Source organism: Lepidothrix coronata, unplaced genomic scaffold (genome assembly GCF_001604755.1).
Source record: "Lepidothrix coronata isolate B3197 unplaced genomic scaffold, Lepidothrix_coronata-1.0 Scaffold102, whole genome shotgun sequence".
Taxonomy (NCBI): domain Eukaryota; kingdom Metazoa; phylum Chordata; class Aves; order Passeriformes; family Pipridae; genus Lepidothrix; species Lepidothrix coronata.
This window is the reverse complement of record NW_016690282.1, coordinates 978,591-1,000,822: the sequence shown is the minus strand read 5'-3', so window position 1 is coordinate 1,000,822 and position 22,232 is coordinate 978,591. Positions and strand designations below refer to the sequence as shown.

The following is a 22,232-nucleotide window of genomic DNA, read 5'->3' as shown; positions in this document are numbered from 1 at the left end:
GAGGTTGCTGGAGCTGCAGCGATACCTGCCTGACTCTCAGCTCCCCAGCCAGAATCACCCACAGCTGGGGTTGGTGTAAGAAATGTTGTGCATGAAGTGCAGTCAGCACAGCTCAAACTCACCCCTCTGGAGCCAAAGCAACATGTCTTAGCTGCTCTGTCATTGGTCCCATAAGAAGGCTAGACCTTTGGCCAGATCCTGCATGTACTGAGCAATTTTCAGGCTAGGTTCCAAAGCATGGATTCTGCCCAGTTGGAGCACTTCCTGGGGCAGTGGGACTTGAGCAAGATGAAAACCCCAAAGATATTTCTTTATTCCTTTAACCAGTTCTCCAAATCACTACCTTCCTCCCAAACACCTCTACTTGTTTGTTCTGGGGCTGATCTAAATTACTCAACTCCCCAAACTGAAATGTGAACAACTGGCCTCCATTTCAGGCTTTGCTTTTGCCCTATATTCCACTTCACACCTATTCCCTCTGGAGAACAAAACTAGTACACAGGAGCCATTTGTGAAAATATGCACACCTTCCCTGGAAGGCTTCATGGGCTCCCAGCAAGACCCAGTTTCATCCAGGCCCAGGAATATACAGTTTTTCCTTGAAATGCAGCCTAACACTTAAACATCATCTGTTTTTCCTCAGCTGCAGTCCTGGATCTGTGGTATCACCAAATTTCACCCAATCCAGACACTGAAAGCCTAGCCTCTAAGCTCTATTTTGACCCCTTTAATTTGTCTCCAGGTTTCTTCTGAACCCAGCCTTTCACCCTACACATAAGAGTGCTCAGTGCCAGATCCCTTCCCTGATGTTTTCTCCACACTGTACAACGAGACAGACTGGGAAACTCTGGTTCTCAGACCCACTGTGTAGCAGCAGTCATGACCCACAGTGCAGGTGTCCAGGAGACAGGTCAGGATCTTGCTGAGTTTTTTTCCCTAGAGAGGAGTCCTGCTCATGGCTAACGCAGTTTGTGTGACCTTTTCACTGCTGGCAATCACAAACAGAAAAATAGCCCTTTGTTGTGGTATTTAAATGCCTGCCACAAAAAGCACAGAGCCAGTCTCAAAGCCTGTTTGGGGCTCTCCGCTGTGCAGCACCACAGCACTGCTACTTTATTCACCCCAGTTCTTCCCTCACATTGAGGTCTTTCCCTCCAGCCCTCTTCGGCTTCATGAGCAGCTCCTGCCAATGCCTTTCCTGCATCCTGCCCTGCAGCTCCGCTAGCTTTCCAGGCCCCACCAGGCATGCAGAGAGTGAGCCCCTGATTACCATTCAAGCTGGATTCTCATTAGGCAGAAATGCCCCTCCAGGAGATCCATTAACAGTCCATAAGGTTAACTTAATCCAGCCAGTCTTGTGTGGTCTCTGCCCAAATTCCCTATTACATTAACAATCTTGAGCTTTAATTAGCATGTGAGGCAGAGGTGGCATTATTAATGGAGATAATATGGAGCATTAGGAATAAACAGGCCAGGCTGTCTCTCCCCCACCATGCATGCAAATCCTCTTCTGTGCAGAAACAGCATGAGCTTCCCCCATTGGCAGCACATGCTGAGGAGCTGGGGTGCCCCAGACTGGAGACAAACCCTGCGGCGTACGGTTAGGCTGGGACAGGAGGACGATGGAAAGGAAATGAGATCCCAGAGAGACCATTCATCTGCTTGGGAGAAGAGGGGTTGCTAATGGGAAGACTACAGTGTGGCAAGTCCTGTAAGGGAAATTCTTTCACTGCGAAGGAGCAGTCACGTCTCTGGCTAATCCAGCCATCCCATCTTTCTGGTAGGCTTGGGGAAGCAAGGGCAAGGTTATGTGAATCTCTGTTCCCTTACATGCTCAATTCACGCTGCTGTATGCATTCACATAGGATAACACAATGGGTGTATGCACTTGAACACTGCATGTAAGGAGGGGCTGCCTGTCTGATGGGGAACAGGCTGTAGGAACTGACTGCAGCTGGGAAAGATGCTCCTCTTGAATCTCCTTTCTGACCACTGAGTCCCAGTACGCTGAGAATACAGGACAGGACAGAGGGAGTTCAGGTGAAGGAGAGAAGCAGTCACTTGTGGGACCAAAGAACAAATGGATGGGGGCTCCCACTTGATGCAGATTGACCATGTGGTAGGAAAGGGACAAGTCCTTTGTGGGACAGGCTGGTGGCTGGCTGCACGGGTAGCTGGTCAAATCAGCTTGGTCATCACAGGTGAAGGGGCAGCCTGGCACAAACCCTCTCCCAGCCCAGGCAGAGGCAGCTGTTCCCTGGGGAGAAGACACCCTGGGTAGAGGAGGGGAAGACTGATGCTGCCAGCAGCACCGAGGGGCTGGGGGAGCAAAGGGCACAAACTGGTCAGGGATGCACTGTGCGTCAGCTGTGCAAGGAGAGATTGCAAGCCTGACACTTCCTTCTAATACATGAACTTCAAAACCATAAGACAAAACAGGGGAGGAGGGAAGCAGAAAAAGCCAAGCCAAGGAAGCAGAGCCTAATGACAGGACCTCTGGACTGCTAATTCACACCCCCAGCAGCAGTCAGCAGGCTGGGGGTGAAGAGAGAAGCTTGCCTTGGGGACCTGCAACAGCATGGAATGGCATCCTGGCTTGTTCCTGAGGCCTGACCTGTTCTATTCCAGCTGTACATACCTCCACTGTGATCAGTGTGTCCCTCCAGGCTTTGCAGAAGGGCTTGCACTGAGGGCAACCATCCCTGAAGCACAGGGTGATATCCCTGTGCCTGGGCCCTGGAGCACCAGACCAGTGCTAAGTATCCTTGCTTAGTGCAGAGCAGTGCCTCAGGCCAGGCTGCTCTCTCCCAGGACTGCACTCAGCATCAGCCCAGCTGCCTTCACATGCCCAGAGGCGCAGCAGGCAAAGATGGAGGCCCTGAGCAAAGCCCAGCTCTTCCACTTTGCAGCACAGCAAGCTCCCACTCCCCCAGGCCCACCAGCCAGCCCCTGCCAAATCCATTTGTCCAATCTTGCGCTTTCTACTAATCCTGTTGAGCCATCCTTTAAGTTGCTCTGAGGCAGAGATAGAAAATAAAAAGATGCCTTAAGAAGCTTCCCCTGACCTTGCTCAATTCAAGATAAAGGGCTTTGATTTAAAAAATTACAGTGAGGGTCTGTCACTGATCCATTGCGTGGATTAAAGGAAAACAAACAGAGACAGAGGATGCAGCTGGTGCTAGGTGAGCAGACAGAGATGGGAAGAAAGGTTACAGCCAGCATGGGGGAGGAAGCAAAACAAAAGAAAGGACTGAAAGTGAGAGGGGAGGAAGAAAAAATAACTTCTCCCTCGCCATCTCCACACTTGAGTATTGGTGGAAAAGCTTTGTACGCATACAATGTTATATAACGTGTCCCACCACTTTCCTTGGTCTGTAAAGAAGAGCAAGGCAGCAGCACATTCCCATAGTGTGACCAGGCTGGGAGCAGGGTACTGGGACTGGGGAAGAGCTCCTTGCTCTGTGAGAGGCTCACAATGGGGGACTTGACTGAAATCTCACATTATAAGTGCCTGCTACAGAGCTCGTCATTACTATCTCTCTGTCTGATGTTGTTCAGGCCTTTCTGCCTTCACCCCTTAACCCTTCCTTCACACCAGACCTCTCCCCTCATCTCCTCCCCTTCTTGTCAGTGCTGTCCCTCACTCTCTCTGTGGCCTGTCCTCGCCCAGGTCACATTTGAGTGCATGTGAAGAGACTTCCCACCACTTCCCTCAATCCTGTACAGCCACTAGTTCGAAGGTTACTCAGAACAGTTTTCCTTTGCAGGAAATGTCATAAGGACTACTGAGGGCACCTTCTTCTTTCCCTGTACCCTCCAATATTTGTTGCACCCCACCAGGGCCTTTTACTCCTTGGCATGAGCCTGTTTTCTCTTTCTGAACCTATTCAGTTTGAAGACCACTCACAAGATGGCTGATGTGCATTTTCATTTATCTTTTACAGGTATGTTAACCAGAAAAGGAAGGTTAGAGATAAACAATGATAAACAATGCTGGAAAAATGGTAACAACAAATGAGGAGAAGGCTGAGGTACTCAACACCCTTTTTTGTCTCAGTCTTCAATTGCAACATCTCTTCCCACACCTCTTGAGTGGATGGACAGCAGGATGGGGACTGGGGAAGCAAAGTGCCTCCCACTGTAAGTAAAGTTCAGGTTCATGACCCCCGAACACACATAAGTCTGTGAAGCCTGACAAGATGCATCCCAGAGTCCTGAAGGAATTGGCTGATATAGTTGCCAAGCTACTCTCCATGACATTTGAAAATTCATGGCACTAAGATGAAGTCCCAGGTGACTAGAAAAAAGGGAAACATTGTACCCATCTTTATAAAGGGTAGAAAGGAGAACCCTGGAAACTAACAAACTGTCAGCATCACCTCTGTGCCTGGGAAGATCATGGAAGATCCCCTTCCTCTTTTTCAAGCCTCCTAAGAGCCTGCCCAGTTCTGCCTTGATGGCCAAGGGCACCCTCAACTGGTTTCAGAATTTTTGCCCAGCTTCTTTATCTCCTCCTACCCCATGCCAGTGCAGCTGACTGAAACGTTTTCCCCTGCGTGGGAACCTGGGTGCAACTCATTGCTGTGATGTGCTTCCCACCTAGGAATGCCCCATGTCCTGTTCTAAAAGCTACACCACTGTAGCCAAGAAAGAGGCAGCTGACAGATGCAGAAAGATGAAAGGTGAAGGGATGCTGGAAAAGAGACAGCAGAGACCATAAAGTGAGACAGGTCTATAAAACCACAGATGACACAGGAAGAGTAGAGGAGAGAGGTGTTAACTGTATGTTCCCACTCAAAAATCAAGGGTCAGGAAATTAAATCAGAAAGTTAGAGGTTCAAGACAAATTGCATGTTTATGCTGCAGAAGTTCCTACCATGAGATTCTGAGGACCCTAACTTTACCCAATTCCAAAAATTAGCTGGAAAAATTCAGGGAAGAAACAAATCCATTGACAACTATGAAGTGTACAACAAATCTGCTAGCACCAGGCCCCTCAGACACACATCACTGGAGGCTGAAAGAGTGTTCAGAGGAAGTTACATGGTTGTCCTGTCTGTATGCCCTTCCCTCTTCAACCCACAGTTGGAGATACTGCACTGGAAGGATCTCAGACCTGGCTCAGTAGAGTCCTTTTGATATTCCTGTGGCTTTCCAAAGCCAGACTGACCCATAAGTCATGGACAAAGAGTAGCTCTGAGTAACAGCATCATTTTGGTGCATTACATCGTTTTGGAGATGGACAGACAAGGGAGCAAACCACGGAACCCATTCCAAGAAGGATTTGTTTTCCTTCGACCTAAAGCTTGAAGGAGGTCTGAGGTCATTTAAACCAGTCATTCCATACAGATCCTTGCTAGGAATAACATCTCTGCTTGAGCCCTAGCCCACTTGATGCCTCATTCCAGACTTTTCTAAGACCAAATCCCCTTTGCCTGTTGATAAACACAGAGCTTTTTCAGCAAACCATCTGTAACAGGTCTAACCCCCTTGAATTCCCTTCTATTTCCATGACCTGTCTATCACACTATTCATGGCAGCCTCTCCACACTAATCCTTTTATTATGATCTCACTCAATTTTCCTGGCCTATGACTGCAATGAGGAAAAAAAGGAGGGGTATTAATCCTTCTGACCTTGTTGTCCCAATTCTGGACCATCTGTGACTAGGAATTTAGAGGAGGGAAGTCTGATCCTTCTGACCCCACTGTCAACCCCTTGCTTTGAGAGGTACAGTCTGTACTGTCCTAAAAATTTGTTGTAGCAAAGCCCCTTTTCACCCACAGGCACTTCCTACAAGACTGCTTCCTAGACTATCTCTCGAGCCAGAGGTGGAGAGATGGAGGGGAATAATGTCCTCCACCTTCATCAGACTCTGTTTGCTCATTCCTCCTGAATCACTTCTCTGCTCCCTCAACAACAGTGTCCACAGGTTCTTCCCAGCCATGAGATAGAGAATCAATAAAAGGTGAAAGACAATCAAACGTCTCAAAATTTCCCTGGTAATGCTGCATATAAAGAAGAGGCCTTGTAGATCACTCCACTTCCACCATTGGCAGAGCCTAGCTTGTTCCTTTCACCCCTTTTCACCACCACGTTTCCTTGCAACAAGCAGTTGTGTCTCCATAAACCCGCCACACTATTTCATAGTTGGTCTGAGCACTCACAACAGGAAGCTTGCATGTATCCCTAAGAGACAGACAAATATTCTCCTCGTCTCTCAGCTTCATCCCATACCTCTGACTTTGCCCCTTTTTTTCCATCTTAAAAAATGTCTTCCTTTCCTTGGTGTTTACAGTCCTCAAATATATCTTAACTGTTACTTATCATCATTTAGTCAAGTTCTACATATTTTGTTCTTTTATTGTCTCTTCATAAATAAGTACTTTCAGCCCTTTCATAACTTTCATTGCTTTTCTCTGAATTCCCTCCAGTTTGTCACCCTCCTTCAGCTAGTATAGCACTCAGGTTTGAATGCCAGGTTTTCCAGACTGGTCTCACTAAAGCCTTGGGAAAACATGAATTTGGTCTCCCTTGTGCTTCAAGGCTTGATATTTCTGGATGTACTTGAGTACATGGATGTCAGGAAAGCTAGCTCACCTCATGTATGTGGCACCAGGTAATACAACTCAAGGCTATCTCCCCAGGGAGAGGAAGAAGCAGATTCATGAGGGATGGGGAGAAGAAGATACATGGGCAGGAAGGACAGATATCCTGCAGCTGAACAAGGAGCACAACTACAAACACACTGATATACTCAAGAAAAGACATCAAGCCCAAGAGATGGAACGGTGAATACACACACATATACACACCTGTTCACTCCACGAATAAACCCACATACAATTACCTGCATCACGCACAGGCACATACACAAGTGCACACGGGAACACATGGATAATACAGATGAGGCAGGAATGACATACATGTGCACACAGACTTTGGGCAAGCACACACGATCTGTGCATACAAAAGGACAGGACAGATCAAGTCTAGCACAAAATGGTGCTTTCCTGTTCACAAACATACGTGTTCTCATGCATAAACCAACGCTCCCAGAGGAAAGACAGCTCATGGAGTCTCATAGTAACCTAAAAATACACAGGCAGTTCTGACCCATCTGGTCTACAGATTGAGCCCATGAGCCATGGAAAGAATGAATACAAACATATGACACCTTGCTTTAAGACAACTGGTATCACATACATCATACTGAGGCAGAGTCTTCATATCTACAGCACCTTCCATGGTGATTACCTTGTCACCAAAACTATTCAGAAGTGAGGTGAGAGCTGAGGAGCACAGAGGGGAAGAAAGGGACTCCCCACAGGGTCCTTGTGGCAGAGCTAGGGATCCCTCCTCCTACTTTGTGACTCCCTCCCTGTGTCATGTCACTGATGATCCTTCCTCACAACTGTATTTGCTCCATCTCTCTGCTATCAGACTGACTGCTATAAGGCACCTTGTAGCTACTGAGACTACCCAAAACAGTGCTGCCCAGGAACCTTTAAAGACTCCCCTGCAAGAAACAACATCTGGGGATGAAATCCATTGTCATTCATCTCAACCTGACTCCTGGTACCTGGTTTCCCACCTCTTAAATACCATGGAAAGAGTGACAACTGCCCTTCCCTCCTTCTGTACCTCAGCTGGTCAGCTGGAACTGGGTTTCCTTTTGGCTTATGAGTGTTGAGAAAATGAGGTCATTTCTCCTCAGTGACAGAAAATTATTCGGTGAGGAAAACAGTTCATTTCAGGCAATGACTAGGTACCCCTGAGGTACCCAGGAGACCTTAAAGAGGAGGTCAAGGAATGGCAAAGAAAGGCACCAGCTGGGGAGCACAGGAAAGCCAGGGCACAAATGCAGCTCTGATAAAGTGAAGCTGTAGCTGCTGCCAGACCATCTCACTGCTGAAGCAAACACAACAGCAGTCCCACAGTCATTGTCACCTCCGAAGTGCCAAGTTTGACTCATTTGGGGCTTTAAATACAGCATTCATCTGGTTCACAGCTGTGAGAAACCCATCCTGACCCAGCACAGAGAAAGGGCTGGAGGTGGGTCACAGCCCCTTTGTCTGCTCCCTGAGCTTTGCACCCTCCTCTTCCAGCCCATAAAAAGGATTTCAACCCTCCTCCCTGGTGAGGGAAGTGGCTCCCATGTGTTCAGTAGCTCTCTCCATGCTCTCCTTCACTCCTCTTCCCACATGGAAAGGCACTGGGGTACACTGAGCTCTCCCCCTTCAGAACTGCTCAAGCACCCACTGTAACAGCATCAGGACCAGCCTGGACAATACCCACTGGCAGAACCTGCAAAGCTATCAAGGAAACTCCAGCCTTCCCCATAGCTGCCGGCAGCCCGGGGATCCATCACTGTTCAGGAAGCTCTGCTCTTCCATGGAGGAGAAAAGCAAAAGCTCCCCTGTTCCCAGAAAAAGGGGATATTTTGATGGAGCATATTTGCTCTGCACCTAAGCTGCTCTGTCCTACTCTGGTGCCCAGGCATGGGCGAGGACTGCAAGTGTTTTTTATGGTCATCACATCCCTTTACCAGAGCAGGGCACCCCTCATCAGTTCACAAGAGTGTGAGGACACAGGTGTTCCCTGCATGTCCTCTGCCCTACCTCACACTAATAAAAGAAACAACTTAGCCCAGGCCCACGCACGGGACCAAGGGAAAAAAACCATTGTATTTGGGATGAAGGAGAGAGCAGCCAGGTCTCTCTCCTGCAGCAAATGTGCTGATATTTTCTGACACAACTGATAATGGCACTGGAAGGTTTCAACAGGCCTTGATGTGACCACTAACTTTTTTCCCAGGTGGGCAGTGCTCTCCACCACTCTTCAGCAGGGTCAGATGAGGCAGCTGCACTCTGCCTGGAGCTGCATCTGGCTTCTAACATGACCCAGGTAAGAACATCACAGGAATCATCACAGCTATGCTTCCCTCCCTTCTGCCTTCCCTGTGATTTTCACCTTTCCGATTTTAAACGCAAGCTGCCCCCCTCCCGCAAAAACTACACCTCCCAATGCCCCCCTTTCCCAAACACTCCCTCTACCCTCGAAGTGGCTTCTGCTCCACAGCTTAGCTTTGCACCGATGCAGCAGATCAGACAGCATATTCCCAAATACACACTTTTCTTGGAGCTGGATGAAGAGAGGGAAAGGCCACACATCCACAGTTCTTCCCTTGGTGTCGTAGTTTTTGATGGGGGGGGAAGAGAAATTAAGGCAGCTTGCTTCATACCTACAAATCTGCATGCTTGTGGGTTGGGTGCCCTGAAACCCAACCACCCCCCAAAGGAAAATAATGGGGTGAGGAGGGTGGTAGGTGGGGAAGGGGTTGGGAGTGGGGGTGGGTTTCTGGGTTGGAGAATTCAGTAGGATTAAAGTAGCTGCTTCTCACCCCTGGCACTGCATCGGCACCCCTCCACTCCCTGCAGCTTCCTCACTGCTGCTAGTACCGTCTGCACAGAGGGGGGAGGCGAGAGGGGGGCTGTATTTAAATATATTAATAATGCATGTTCCATGCAAATGAGGCTTCTTTTGAATATTACATTAGCGATGCTGTCAGGCTGCGCTTCTCGGGACCCAGGAGTGATGGGATGTGTGGGGACCCGGGAGGGCGGGTGTGGGGAGGTAAGGCTCACCAGAAATCCCCTCATACCTCAACACAGCCTCCTTTCTCCCCCTCCATCCCAGCTCCCCCACATTACACACGCTCCCACTCCCTCCAAGTTCCCAGTGCATGACAAATTCCTTGGCTCGCAGCATGCAATGCAACCAGGTTTCCTAGTCCCCTTGGCCCCCTCCAGGGAGATGGACCCCCCTCCTTCTCCCCACTCCCTACGTAATCTTTACCCCCCTGCAATTTCAGCAATCCTCTCCCTGCTCCACACCTTGGTTTATAGCTCCCTACCTCCAGAGTGGAGAAAAGGGTCCTGCTCTCCAGACTTTAGTGAAAAGGAAGGGGAGTAGCTCCTAAGTCTGGCCTGCACGTGCGCACCCCCTTTGTGTGGACCCACTGTGCTTGCATGAGCCCAGAGTTGGTGCCACTGGACCACGAGCTGTGCACGGCTGCAGGATGTACGCGCCCGCAGCGCAGGAGCGATGCTCTCCTCCCCATCGACACCTCCTTCCCTGGGTGCTTGCGAGGATGTTTGCGAGCATGTTGTTTATGCACAGCCACCCCCGCCCCCGTGCACACACACACATGGAATACACACGCGTGTGCTCGCAATGCATGCGTGCAGAGGTGGGGGGCACACCAGCACACACACATGAGACGGCATTACGCACAGCAGCTCACGAATATGCTGCCTGCTGCAGCATTAGCAGATTTATGCTGCCTTTCCCCAGCCAGATCCAAGCTCTGGAATGGGAACAGCAGGAGCTGTACACTCCTGCCTGTCCTGGGATGAGAATAGGATGCGTCTGTTCGTGTCTCTCCCCACCCCTCCCCCTCCTCCTTCCCCCTCCTTTTGCTCCCATTCATTCATTCAGCTTCTCCTCCCCCCATCCCATGCCCCAAAGCAGGAAGATCCTTATGCATAAAAATGTGGGCATGCTTTCTCTGGTGGAATAAATGGGCACGCAGACACCCTGCAGGCAATACATATACACTTATATATGCATTCGAGTAGCTGTCCTGGGCCCCTACGTAAACACCCAGCTCCCACCACCACCACAGACACATTCACACACCCGACAGACACCACGCAATGACTTTTCTGCAGCCAGTCAGCCTCCCAGCAGAGCAGTGTAAGAGCAGAGATTTACTCACTCCCCTTTATGCAAACCAGGCGAATATTCACACACCACACACGGACAGTCACACAGACACACACATCACTGCCCGCAAAGGCTCCCCAACAAAGTTTGCAAAGAGGCAGGGGGCTGTGGGATGAGGCTGTCTCCTTCTCATCCCATAACTGCAGACAATATACACAGAGGTCTATTTGTGTATCTATCTGCACATGCATGTATGTGGGGGGTATATACATTTACCTATAGCTATACCTATATGTATATATGTATACACACACAAAGACACACACACACACACACATATATATGCACATATACACAAGTCCCCTCTTCTTGCAAGGTCTGAATAGATGCAGATGGGTCAAACCCAGCTGTGTGCAGCAAGCCCTGAACCTATTCAGCATCCTGATCATAAGCAAGTGCACACACTCACACACCCACACACACTGAAAGGGAGACAAACCTGTCTCCAAGCCTCTCTCCCTCCCTCCCATCACCCCATGTAGGCATAATCTCCCCCCTCCCCGCCCCCCCGGACCACTTCCCCATCTCCCTTCCACTCACCCCTCGCCTTCATCCTCAGATCAGAGACATCCACCCCCCAGGGAGTGCGTGCACGAGCTGGAGGAAAAGGGCAATCCATGCATCCTGCCCTTCTCCCCCCTTTCCAATCTCAGCCGCTTCTTCGAGAGGCAACACAGATGACAGCCAGGAGCCGAGGACACCCGAGGCAGCTGCACAAGGACTGCACACAAAAACGTGTCACACATACACATGCACGTACCTGCTTCTGGAGGGGCGATTGCTCCCTGCTTCCATATGGGGCATGACAGAGATGAAGCGGAGGCACAAAAGACCCCTGTCTTCAAGCAACTTGCAGCCCTGCAGATGTGTGTGTGGAGGGGGGGGTATCCCCCACTTGTGTCACCCCTTGGAGCTGTACTGTTCCGTGCCCCACAGCTGTCTCATTCCTGGCCGCACCTAGGCAGCGCTCCCAGCCGTGCACACGCGCGAGCACGACAGGCGGGGATGGAGCAGCAGTCCGGGGAGGGCACGCACAGCCGGAGGATTTGCTGCCTTCGCCGCATCCGCATCACTGGGGGAAGAAGGCAGAAAGGGCTGTATTGGCATTTAAAACGCAAGTGATTAATTCACCACAGGCTCGGCTGATAGGGCTCTGGGACCAGAGCCGGCAGCACTGCTTCTCCCAGCTGGGAAGGTTCTGACAGCAGAAGGACCCTCTCCCATGGAGTCAGTTCCTAGCTCTCCTCGTCTGCACAGCCACTGCTCCGGTGCAGGCGGAAAGGGGTGGGCCTCCACCGGAGACATGAGCACACGCATGCAACAGCTGCTGGGGAACTGCACACACACACGCGCACACGCACACGCACACGCACACATACCCAGTTTCCCTACAACAGCTGCTTAAGAGCTACACACAACATACAACAGCTTCCCAGGAAGCAACAGCTGTTGGGGAATCACACACACACACACAGAGGCTACAGCTTCTTAGGATCAGGTCATCCACATGAAAATACAACAACTTCTAGAAACCACACAGTTACAAGCAACAGCTCCTGGGGAGCTACACACACACACACACACACACATATATATGCATGCAACAGCCATATACCTACTGACAGAGGTATGGCAACAGCTGTGGGAAACTACACCTTGATACATGCCCCCGAGGTATTTGCTAAAAAAATTGACAAGTAAAAATATAACAGGAGGTGGGAGAAACGTTTCATCCATACGTAAACACACGCGTGTGACTGCTCTGTGTAGACTGTCTTTCATACACCTTCTCAAATCACCACCACAGAAATGCAACAGCTCCTCGGAAACCACCCAGAGCCATATACCCTTATGTACATGCAACAGCTTACAGGAAGACCTTCCACCTCCCTCTCCCCACACGTGCCATCACCAATGGATATCTTGCTCACAGTCAGAAACAAGCATCCATGTGCACCAGTGCTGGGGAATCAACCACATCTTGGCCCCCAAATACTGCACACGGGCAAACCTGCTAGGAAACCACTTTACCAAACACAAAGTGACTCTTAAGAAATTACTCCCCAGTCCCTTCACAAAAAGCAGAAGCACACATAACACACATAAATAATCCCTGCACAGACATGCAAGACCACAATGGGAAGAACATGATGCATCTCTCTCACTCAGCACAGCAGTGGAGGGATTGCCTTTCTCAACTCAGACACATGTACACATTCAACAGCTGAAAAAACTTGGGAACATTGGATGGGAGCTGGCTTCCTGGGATGTGTAATCCAGTCTACTGCTATTCTGGGCAACCACATTATACAGTCTTGCTCACAAATGTCTCGAGGTCCATCTGAGTACTGTGAGACTATTTGCATCCTGCTCAGAAGCTGTTCTGGCCTCTGGCCACCTTGATGTTAGAAGCCTGCCCCAGCATCTGCATTTATTAATGTCCAATTCAAACCCATATGTTCCTGTGCCGGCTGACCACATTCTTCACATGGGCATTCATAGAGGTTGCTCTGAAACCTCCACTTCCACCTGAACAGACACCATCTGCAACCCTGCCTCACACAAACATACACAAAAGCAACAGCTGGATGAAGACATTCCTCTCAGCATAAATATCAAACATGCTTGCAACAGCTTTTAAGTAAATAGACACCTAGCCCTACCACCCATAGCCCTCACGTGCACACAGGTACAGATATACAAACACATAAAACCTCTAATGAGGAACTAATTACTTTCTTCATGCAGTCTAAAAACTAAAGAGAAACTAATCTGACACACACACCCCACTGCAAGCAGCACTGTTATTAAATGTGTTTTATTAATGACATTTAGCTGCATCAGGGGAGATTTAGGTTGGATATTAGGAAAAAGTTTTTCATCCATATGGTGGTCAGGCACTGGAACAGGCTCCCTAGGGAAGTGGTCATGGCACCAAGCCTCACAGAGTTCAAGAAGCATTTGGGCAATACTCTCAGGCACATGGTGTGATTTTGGGAGTTGTTTTATGCAGAGCCAGGAACTAGATTCAATGTTTCTTGTGGATCCCTTCTAACTCAGGATATTCTATTCTATTCTATTCTATTCTATTCTATTCTATTCTATTCTATTCTATTCTATTCATCATGGTGCCCGTTGCATCTAAAGGAACTCACCTGTGGCCTACCTCTCCATCCTGCTAGTTAATATTAAGATACAGAACAATGTAATTGCCCCATCTCCCTCACTCCTGCAGCTCTACAGAAGAAAGGTGAGTTCCTTTGACTGCCCTGTGCATTTTTTTCTCTGTTGGAAGATAAATAATCTCATGTAAATCCAATCCCCGTAAGGAGAGGACTGCTCCTAGCCTTCTGACTTGCATACAGTAGACTCATGGACAGGACACCAAACCCACAAACACTGTACATGGGGAGGAAAACAATAAATAGCCCTATGGGGATGAGTTGCCTCCCTCAAAATACAGGCAAGTGCAAAGGACCCATCTACAAAACTAACTCCAGGCGTCATACACACACAAAGAAACAAGCTGGTCCACCGGGTACAAACGCACATAGTCATCAGTGCTATTTGACACATAGGAAGCTTGTGCCCTCTTGTACTCCAAACCTGCAACCCCAAGTGGGAAAACACACACACACACAGACACACACACAGGCTCCTCAGAAAGACAGATGTGCAGAGCTGAGGACACGCCTGGGTATTCCCTGGACCATCTGTAGATGTCTGTTCCCGGTGGATTAAATGCCAGCACTAGTCACTCCTCCTGGAATCAGAGGAGAAGGAAGCTTGTCTTGGAAACTATAGGCTCTAGTTTCCTTACCTTTATCACTTTGGGGAGTTATGACTGTGGGGTTTTTCCTCCAAGCTCTTTTAAAGCTAAAAGCTAAAGGAACAGAGACTTGTTCCATATCCCTCTACTTCCTCCAAGGACAGACATTATCTAATTTTGGAGGGTGTTGAAGTAGGAGAAAAGGTTTCCAACTCCAAATTAATGCAGGATTTGTTCCTGCTTGAGTTCCTCCAGGATCATCTTGCAGTCTGTTCGTGATGAGTCTCCCAGAGGCTCTCCTGCTGGCCCACATCCCTTCAGGACTCAGAAGTGTTGGGGCTGGATCCCCCACCAGAGCCTGTGGGGGTCAAATGGTACTTGCTCATACTCCCACTGACCCAGGAACAACACTTAACTCCAGCAGAATAGAAGTGCCCCAAGAGACAAGCAGAAGCAAACACCACATTACCAGTGGTGTGGGACATCTGGGTCCTTGATCTGATTCAAAGCCAGTCCCCCCGTGCTTATTTGTCCCATTACAGATGATCTAGGGGCTCACCCTCGTGTTTGCTTTGCAGAGGCTCTGTCCTTGCCAAAAGCCCTGGAAAGACTCTGTTGTTTTTTCCTTCACAAAAAAAAAAAAAAAATCACTAAGAGAGAAAAAAAAACCTCCTAAGGACGTCATAGATACTTTCAGTCAGCTGCAGAGGTGCCTCATTCCCTATGTCCAGGCATACAGAAAAATAATCACCTTCTAATTCTTTTGTACCTATGTCTCTGAGACCACACCACCTTCAGTCATGCCTTACCACTCTGCCCCCTTACTGGGGAAGGAAATAGCCCCCAAACCCACTTTGGTTTACACCTTTCTGCTCAGCTGCTGCTCTGTTGGGCTGCTACATCCTCTAAGACTGGAGATGCTGTTAGGGGTGAACAAGGGAGCTGACCTTATTAGAGTAATTCCCTAGTGTTATTCCAACATATGCCAGGGAGCTGTTAAGTCCCAGAATAGCCCAGAATCTGGGAGCTACAAAAGTGATGACAAAACCAATTTTTTAACCCTCTGTACCCAACCTGGGAAATATCAGAGGTAATGTTCAACGTGGACCTTTGGTACCTGTAGGGAGCAGGCACTGGGAGTGCAGACAGCCATTCACCCCCTCACTCATCACCTGGCTCTTGTGCCATTTACCCATACGAGGAAGAGTCAGGCAGGGAAGGCAGCCACACAGTCTGCCTGCACTGCCTTTATTGTGTGCTGCCAGGGAAGGGAGTCTCACTGGGAGCACTTCCAGCTCACAGAGCTGGCGAGTCAGCCTTTCTCCCTCTCTACCTCTTCCCCTGCCCATCTGCCTGTCTCCCACTAGAGTACAACTGGGTCCCACGGCTAGGGAAAATGGGCTGAGGGAGAAGGCTGGGCTCTGCCCTCGTTGCAGTCAGAATCTCTCCACTGATCTATACTGCGGTGAGCAGTGACAGATTGATTTTACAGCTCTGCTTGGAGCCGGCCGCTGGCCCTGGGCTGTGGATGAATCAGCTTTCTCTGGTCCTTGGCTTTTATTTCATTATTTTACTGCAACCTCGCTCACAGGCAGCTAAAGAGGGAGCGACAGGGAGAAAGACGAAGTTGGCAGATTTCCTTCCCTGCTCGTGTGCTCCCAGCCTCCCAGCTTGGCTTTGGGACTCCAGGAGGAGGGAGGGAAGGGATTGTTTTCCAGGGACAGACATTTGTCAGGAATAAAGACATGAGGCTCCTTCTACATGCGTAAATGCATGTTGCAGTGGCTGTGAGAGACAGCAAGGACTGCGGAGGCACACATAGCATGAACAATTCCTGCACTGTTATGCCAACGCCTTGATCTTTGCCAAATGGAGAGGGGCCCATTTTTCAATACAAGGGGCAGCATATTTGGAAATAACATGCCACGAGTGCACTGGACACAAAGCTGCTTACAGATTCCAGGGTGGAAGTGATTCCAGGTTCTCCTCTTATAGCTGTGGATGTAGAGGAGAGGGCAAGGGCTGTGTGCTGCTGTCTCTGTCAGGCTGAGAGGTGAGCATGCTACAGACAGAAGGTTCTCCTGGGACAAGGTAGCACCTCCTGGCCCGGAATTGACCTTCTTCCCTCTCTTGGATGTGGATATTGTAGACATTGCTCAGGGGGAGCCAGACTTAGTTCTAACTCTGTTGGTTCTCGTGCCATCAAGAAGAGTAACAGTGAACTCAGGCAAGGATGGAGCAACAAAATCAAAGGACAGAAAGGTGTTGGATTTTTCCAGACCTGATCTGGAACTACAGTGGGACAGTTCAAGCCCTCAAAGGCCCCATTAGCAGAAGGCACTCTGGAGGCAAAAGAACAGAGAACAGAGGGACCAACTCAAAGTGCAACAAACATATTGGTCTCTACATCCCCAACACCTCAGGAGTGAACAGGAGCAAATATCAGACTTGCTGGTGAAAAAATCTCTTTGTCAGAGCTGAAGATCTACTCAGGGGGTCCCTCACCTATGCTGGCACCTGCTCTGCAAGAGGAGTAGCCAAGGAAACCCGACACCAGTTTGATCTGCTTTTTTCCACACACCTCCCAAGGGGGCCTTCACATCACCATGGGTGGTACCTTCATCAAAATGGGTTCAAGATGCCTTGGACCTTTTTCCTGCCTTATCTCAGAGCTCTCCAGCAAAAATTACTTGCCTGGGAAAGGAGGATTCCTCAGAGAAGAAATGCTAGAGTTACTGAAGATGGACAGCTGAGGCATTGTGTCAGTGGCTCCCCCAGGCTCACACATATCCTTTCTCTCCACCTGCCCCTGAGCAAGCATCAGAGAGTGGCCTCGAAGGTGGCCAGCACGGCTAAAACTATCAGAAGGCAAGGGCCTTTTGATCTGCAAAGATGAAGGCGTGGGAGGGGAAGGGAGGGGAAGGAAGACCAAAAAAGCAGGAGAGAGAGGTTTCCCAGTGGTCTGTCCCAGCAAGAGGGAGGGAGGCAGCAAAGTCCATCTCATCCACTTTGTGTAATCTTTTAATCTCTTGGTTTTTAATCTTTCACATCAGGAATGAGACGCTTCATTAAGAGTAGAAGAAATCCCAGTTGGAAGGGAGATGGGGATGGTGAAGGAGATAAAAAGTCCTCTTACTTCTAAGCCTTCTGCCTTGTTCCCTTTCTCTATGCCTCTCTCTCCCCTCCTTCCTTTTTCCTCTCTGCTTACAAGCAATAATATAGGTAGTGACCTGACAGACACAGAAAAACACCAGGGGCCTCAGCACCTGGAGAAAGGGCAGTGCCATGGCCTATGTGCAGTGCAGGTCAAGCCCTCCCATGGTGACAGTCCGTGGTGGCACAGATGGACAAGGCCCAGTGCCCCAGTTCCTCTTGAAAGGCTCTTCTGCAGCCAGAGTCAAACAGCAAACATTGCCAGCCAGGTTTCCTTTTGTCAGACACAGGGTGACCTGTAGAAGCCAGGCCACCCCTCACAAAAGAGAAGAGACAAGTTCTTGGAGGGCAAAGGAGAACCTGGTGGCACTGACTGACTTGTCCCACAGCCTCAGGCTGGGCACTCCACATCTCAGCTTCTTCCATCTGTCCAATCCTGTGGATAACAATCCTCACCTCAGAGGGTGATTTCAAGAGGTTAATGAATTAACATTCGTAAAAGCTTTAGATAAAGGGCTAAGGATTATTACTGTTGTTATGCATGGAAACAACTCCTAACGAGCACTTCCCATCTTCTCCCTCCTGTGAGCCTGGGGGATCATCTGACACAGATCCTGCTACACGGAAGCTCCCCCAGAGATAGAATTATAGGGAGAGTAACAGAGAGGGCTGCAGGCTGCCAGAGTCACTAATCAGGGGAAGAAAAATTGGGGCCACTCCATCAACCAGCAATGCACGCCGGGCTGTGGAGCCAAGAGCCTCTCCACTCACTCCCTAACAACTGGTGACAGGTGCATCCCACTCCTGTCAAAGTTCAGCAGAAAAAGGCTGCTGATTTCTGACCATAGCAAGCCAGCCCCTCCTCTTGCCCTTTTGAGGCTGCCAACTGACCCGAGATAGATGCACAAGGATTTGCTTTAAGGAAAGCTTAATCCCAAAAGGAAACTTCCCTGCTGCTGGCTTGGGGCAATGTTCGGGAACAGGTCAGACAAACATTCCAATCACAGGCATAAGAAGAGGCTGGCTGGGAGCAGATTTTGATGTCTTAAACCTTGAGCAAAATGTTTTCTAGGCTGAGGATGAGAAATAAGTCAAAGCAGGAGTCTTAATGTTATACATCTCTCCCTTACACACAAGCATAACCTCAAGAGAGAAAAGCCCTCTCTAACTTGCCTACTATAAATACACCAAACCACTTAAAATGGCTACGTTAAAAGAGAGCTGGTAATTTGATAGTGGTCTCCACTTAATTAGATTAGGCTCTTCTTGAACTCAAGGGCTGAAAGCAGCTGATCCTCTTTTCTTTTTCAGTATCTTCCTGTCAGCTGCCATGAAGGAAATCATTATGTGCACCCATGTCCTGGGCAGCTGGATCACCAACCCTGCCAGGGACCACCTCTGTGCCACACAGTGCAGAGCTCCAGATCCCAGAAGAGAGGGGTTGGTCAGTACAGTGTCTTGTTTGGATGGCTCAGTACTGCTGAAAATAAACAGTGCCATGCACAGCTTGGTGACAAAGTTCTCCACTCACATCTGGGGCACAAATCAGCCTCTCTGCACTGCAATGGGTGGGAATTTGCACTCGAGCTAAGCAAATAGCAAATGGCACAGTTAGTTTCCCCTGCAATAGGAGGCCAGAGGACAGCACTACCTTGGCCTTCTCCTCAGGAGACTAAAGCAGATGTTAATAGACCATACACATAGTCAGAATCTTTTTTTAGATGTCTTGTTTTCCTGATTTCTCACTTGGACAAAAGTAAGTGACCTGTTTGTAGGTTACTGGTGCTAGCTGGCAGAGTCTGTACCTGAACATCATTGATAATAAAATAGAAAATCACTTAGAAGGTAGAGGTGAAGCTGTTCTGGTCTTAGGACAGAGGATAGGATACTTGGTCAACTCTTGAGGGATTTGTCAAGCTTCCCTAGCAAAGCAGTCAGTCAATCATTACTTTTTGCATGAGTCCAGACGGTGGTCTCCCTGGAGTCTAATCCGGTTCTCACTAAAATTGAGGCTAATTGTGGTGCTCTGTTATTAAACTGCTGTATTGGACTGATGCCTTTCCTACCCACGTCTTCCTATCTCTGATCAGTGAACTTTGTTCTGTCCCTAGCAGGGCTCTATTCTGCACAAGTTGCCCCCTCCACAAACCACCTTCAGACTTGGAGAATTAAAATTCCCAGACCTTTTGCTCTCCTTCAACAATGGAGGAAGTTGGCTTTAAGGACAGACAATTTGCTATTCAATATGTTCTTAATTAATGTTAAAATCTATGTCAGGTTGTTTAGTTGTGGTTTTGTTTTTGTTTGTTTGTTTGCCTTTTTTTTTTAAATCCTCTATCTCTTTGTTATTTATTTGGTTTTGATTTTTTATTTTACCTCGTTAATGTAGTGGTGATTTAGATGCAGTTTCCTCTCTCTGCTGCACTTAATGAGTCGTCAGCTTTATTCACTCTCACCCGCATCCTCATGGGAGCATGCTTTGATTTTCTAGTGGGTGCATGAAAACACAGATTAAAGCAATTAGACAGAAATAATCTTAGGGAAAGGGGAAAGAGATCCAGAGCGCCTAATTATACCATTTTAATCAAGATACAATTATGCAGAGACTTTTATAGATTATAAATTAACCAAACTCCAAAGGCAGAAAAAATATCATTTTAAATATGGTTCATTATGCTTGTTGTTTCTGCCTTGCGAGTTTTCTCAAACTGGACTTCAGGGTTCATTTAGAAAAAATTCTGGGTGGGACTGTGCAGAAATGGAGAAGAAATAAACTCAGGAGAACCTGCTTGCTAGGATCAGGGTCTGGAAATGGCCTCTGAGAGAAGGTGGGGAACCACAGCACATTTCTCACTCACTTATCTCACCAGTCGTTTTGCAGTGAACCAAGTAAGTGCACCTGCTGGTCAGCCAGGCTTGACTGAAGACCTCCAGCTGACTGCATGTGTCCAGTAAGAAAAGCCCCACTTCAGATCTGGGTTTTGCTTTGCCCTAAAAGGCTGTGCCGAGCTGCCAGCGAAGGACTGTGGGTACTGTAGTCTAAAAAGCAATTTCTCAAGCTACAGACATTCCAATTAGAAACACAGTGAGTGGGCAAACAAAACACATCAGGGTGGATGTGTTTTCTTCTGAACCCTGGAGGAACTTAAGCCAGCTGCTCCAGATTTATAGCTGCTCCAGATTTATTGCAGCAAAACCACGAGGCACTCAGGCTCTCAGAGCACGTAGGAAGGTGCTCTGCTCCTGCCATCTCTGCAGAGGAGCCAGGGAGACCCTTATTCCCCAAGAGCTCCAGGGAATCCCAGTTTCCCATGTAGCTGTCATACTAACTTTATGATGGGGAAGGTGTCCAGACCTCAGGCAGAAACAGGAGGCCAATTTAGGCACCTCTGATTTTGTGGCTGCAGCCCAGAGATGACTGCAAGGCACCATCCTGCTCACTTCTGCTGTGAGCGCAGCTCTAGTGATACCTTCTGCACTAGCATATGGCACTCCTTGAGCTGCTTCCAGGTGATAAGGAGACAGGAGAGGGCACACCACAGTGATCCTCGACTTCCTGCGAGGTTTGCCAGCAAGCCTGGTTTTGCTGCACTGTGACCCGCACAAAACACTTCTCCAGAAGATTCTGCTGCCAGGCACCTCTCACAAGGATGTCTCAACCCCATCAGGCTTCACCAGGTCCCTCTCCAATGCTGTGGCCATCCAATGCCATGAGCAGCAGTGCTGAAATGGCTCCTGTCTTCTCCATTAAGGGCAATGCTCTAATCTGCCAAAGGGCCAGCCTTGACCATTCTCTGCCTGCGAGTCAGTCCTGGTGACACTGTCTGGAAGATAGGGATGGCTGGAATGTGCCTAGAGCTGGTCTACCACAGTGGCAGGGATGTCACCAGGATAGGCAGCTGGGAAAGGAAGGGGACTGATGGGTCCTACTGTTGAGCCTGCGGTTTAGCAGTCCTTCCAAGGAATGGAAGGCAGTGCCTTTCCTCAGCTGTCCCATCGCCTTAGGCAGGAAAACCCTAGGCTGTTTGTACTGTATCTACCAACTATGTCTGTGTCTGAGTGATGGGACTGCTGTGGGCTGATGGAGACAGGCATGGGAGATTCATGGGACATCTCTCCCTTGCATTGCTCCTTACCCATTTTCTCCTTGCCCCTCCTGCAGTGATGAAAACAGCGCTGCAAGGCTGCTACGCTTCACCCTCGTTGCCTCCTTCAGTCAGGGCAAAGCCCACAAGGGCTGTAGGGTTTTGGGGGCAGCCCTGTTCCCCATCTGAAGGCTCAGTCTGGTGAGTGAGCAGTGGTATCGGAGTGCCCTCTGCTGGCCCCATTTCCGGACTATTTGGACTGTCCGAGCCTTGCACACCCCCAGTACCTCTGGAAAGTTGGGTCTCCGCTTACCCCTGCCACGCCCCAACAACCCCGCCGTGGTGGGCACTACTCCAGCAGCTGCCCACGAGCAGCAGGGAGCCCTCCCAGTGCAGCGTCACAGCCCCAGAGGAGCCAGCACGATGGGGAAGCAGGGA

At 49.1% G+C, this 22,232-nt stretch overlaps 1 long non-coding RNA gene across 1 annotated transcript in view; it reads right to left on the bottom strand.

Moving 5' to 3' along the window:
* Positions 1–12,042, bottom strand: part of LOC108501513 — a 49,655-nt gene extending 37,613 nt beyond the window's left edge. Inside the window, exon 1 of the long non-coding RNA XR_001876196.1 lies at positions 11,548–12,042. This is a non-coding gene — a long non-coding RNA (uncharacterized LOC108501513). The remainder of the gene's footprint in view (positions 1–11,547) is intronic.
* Positions 12,043–22,232: the final 10,190 nt, after the last annotated feature.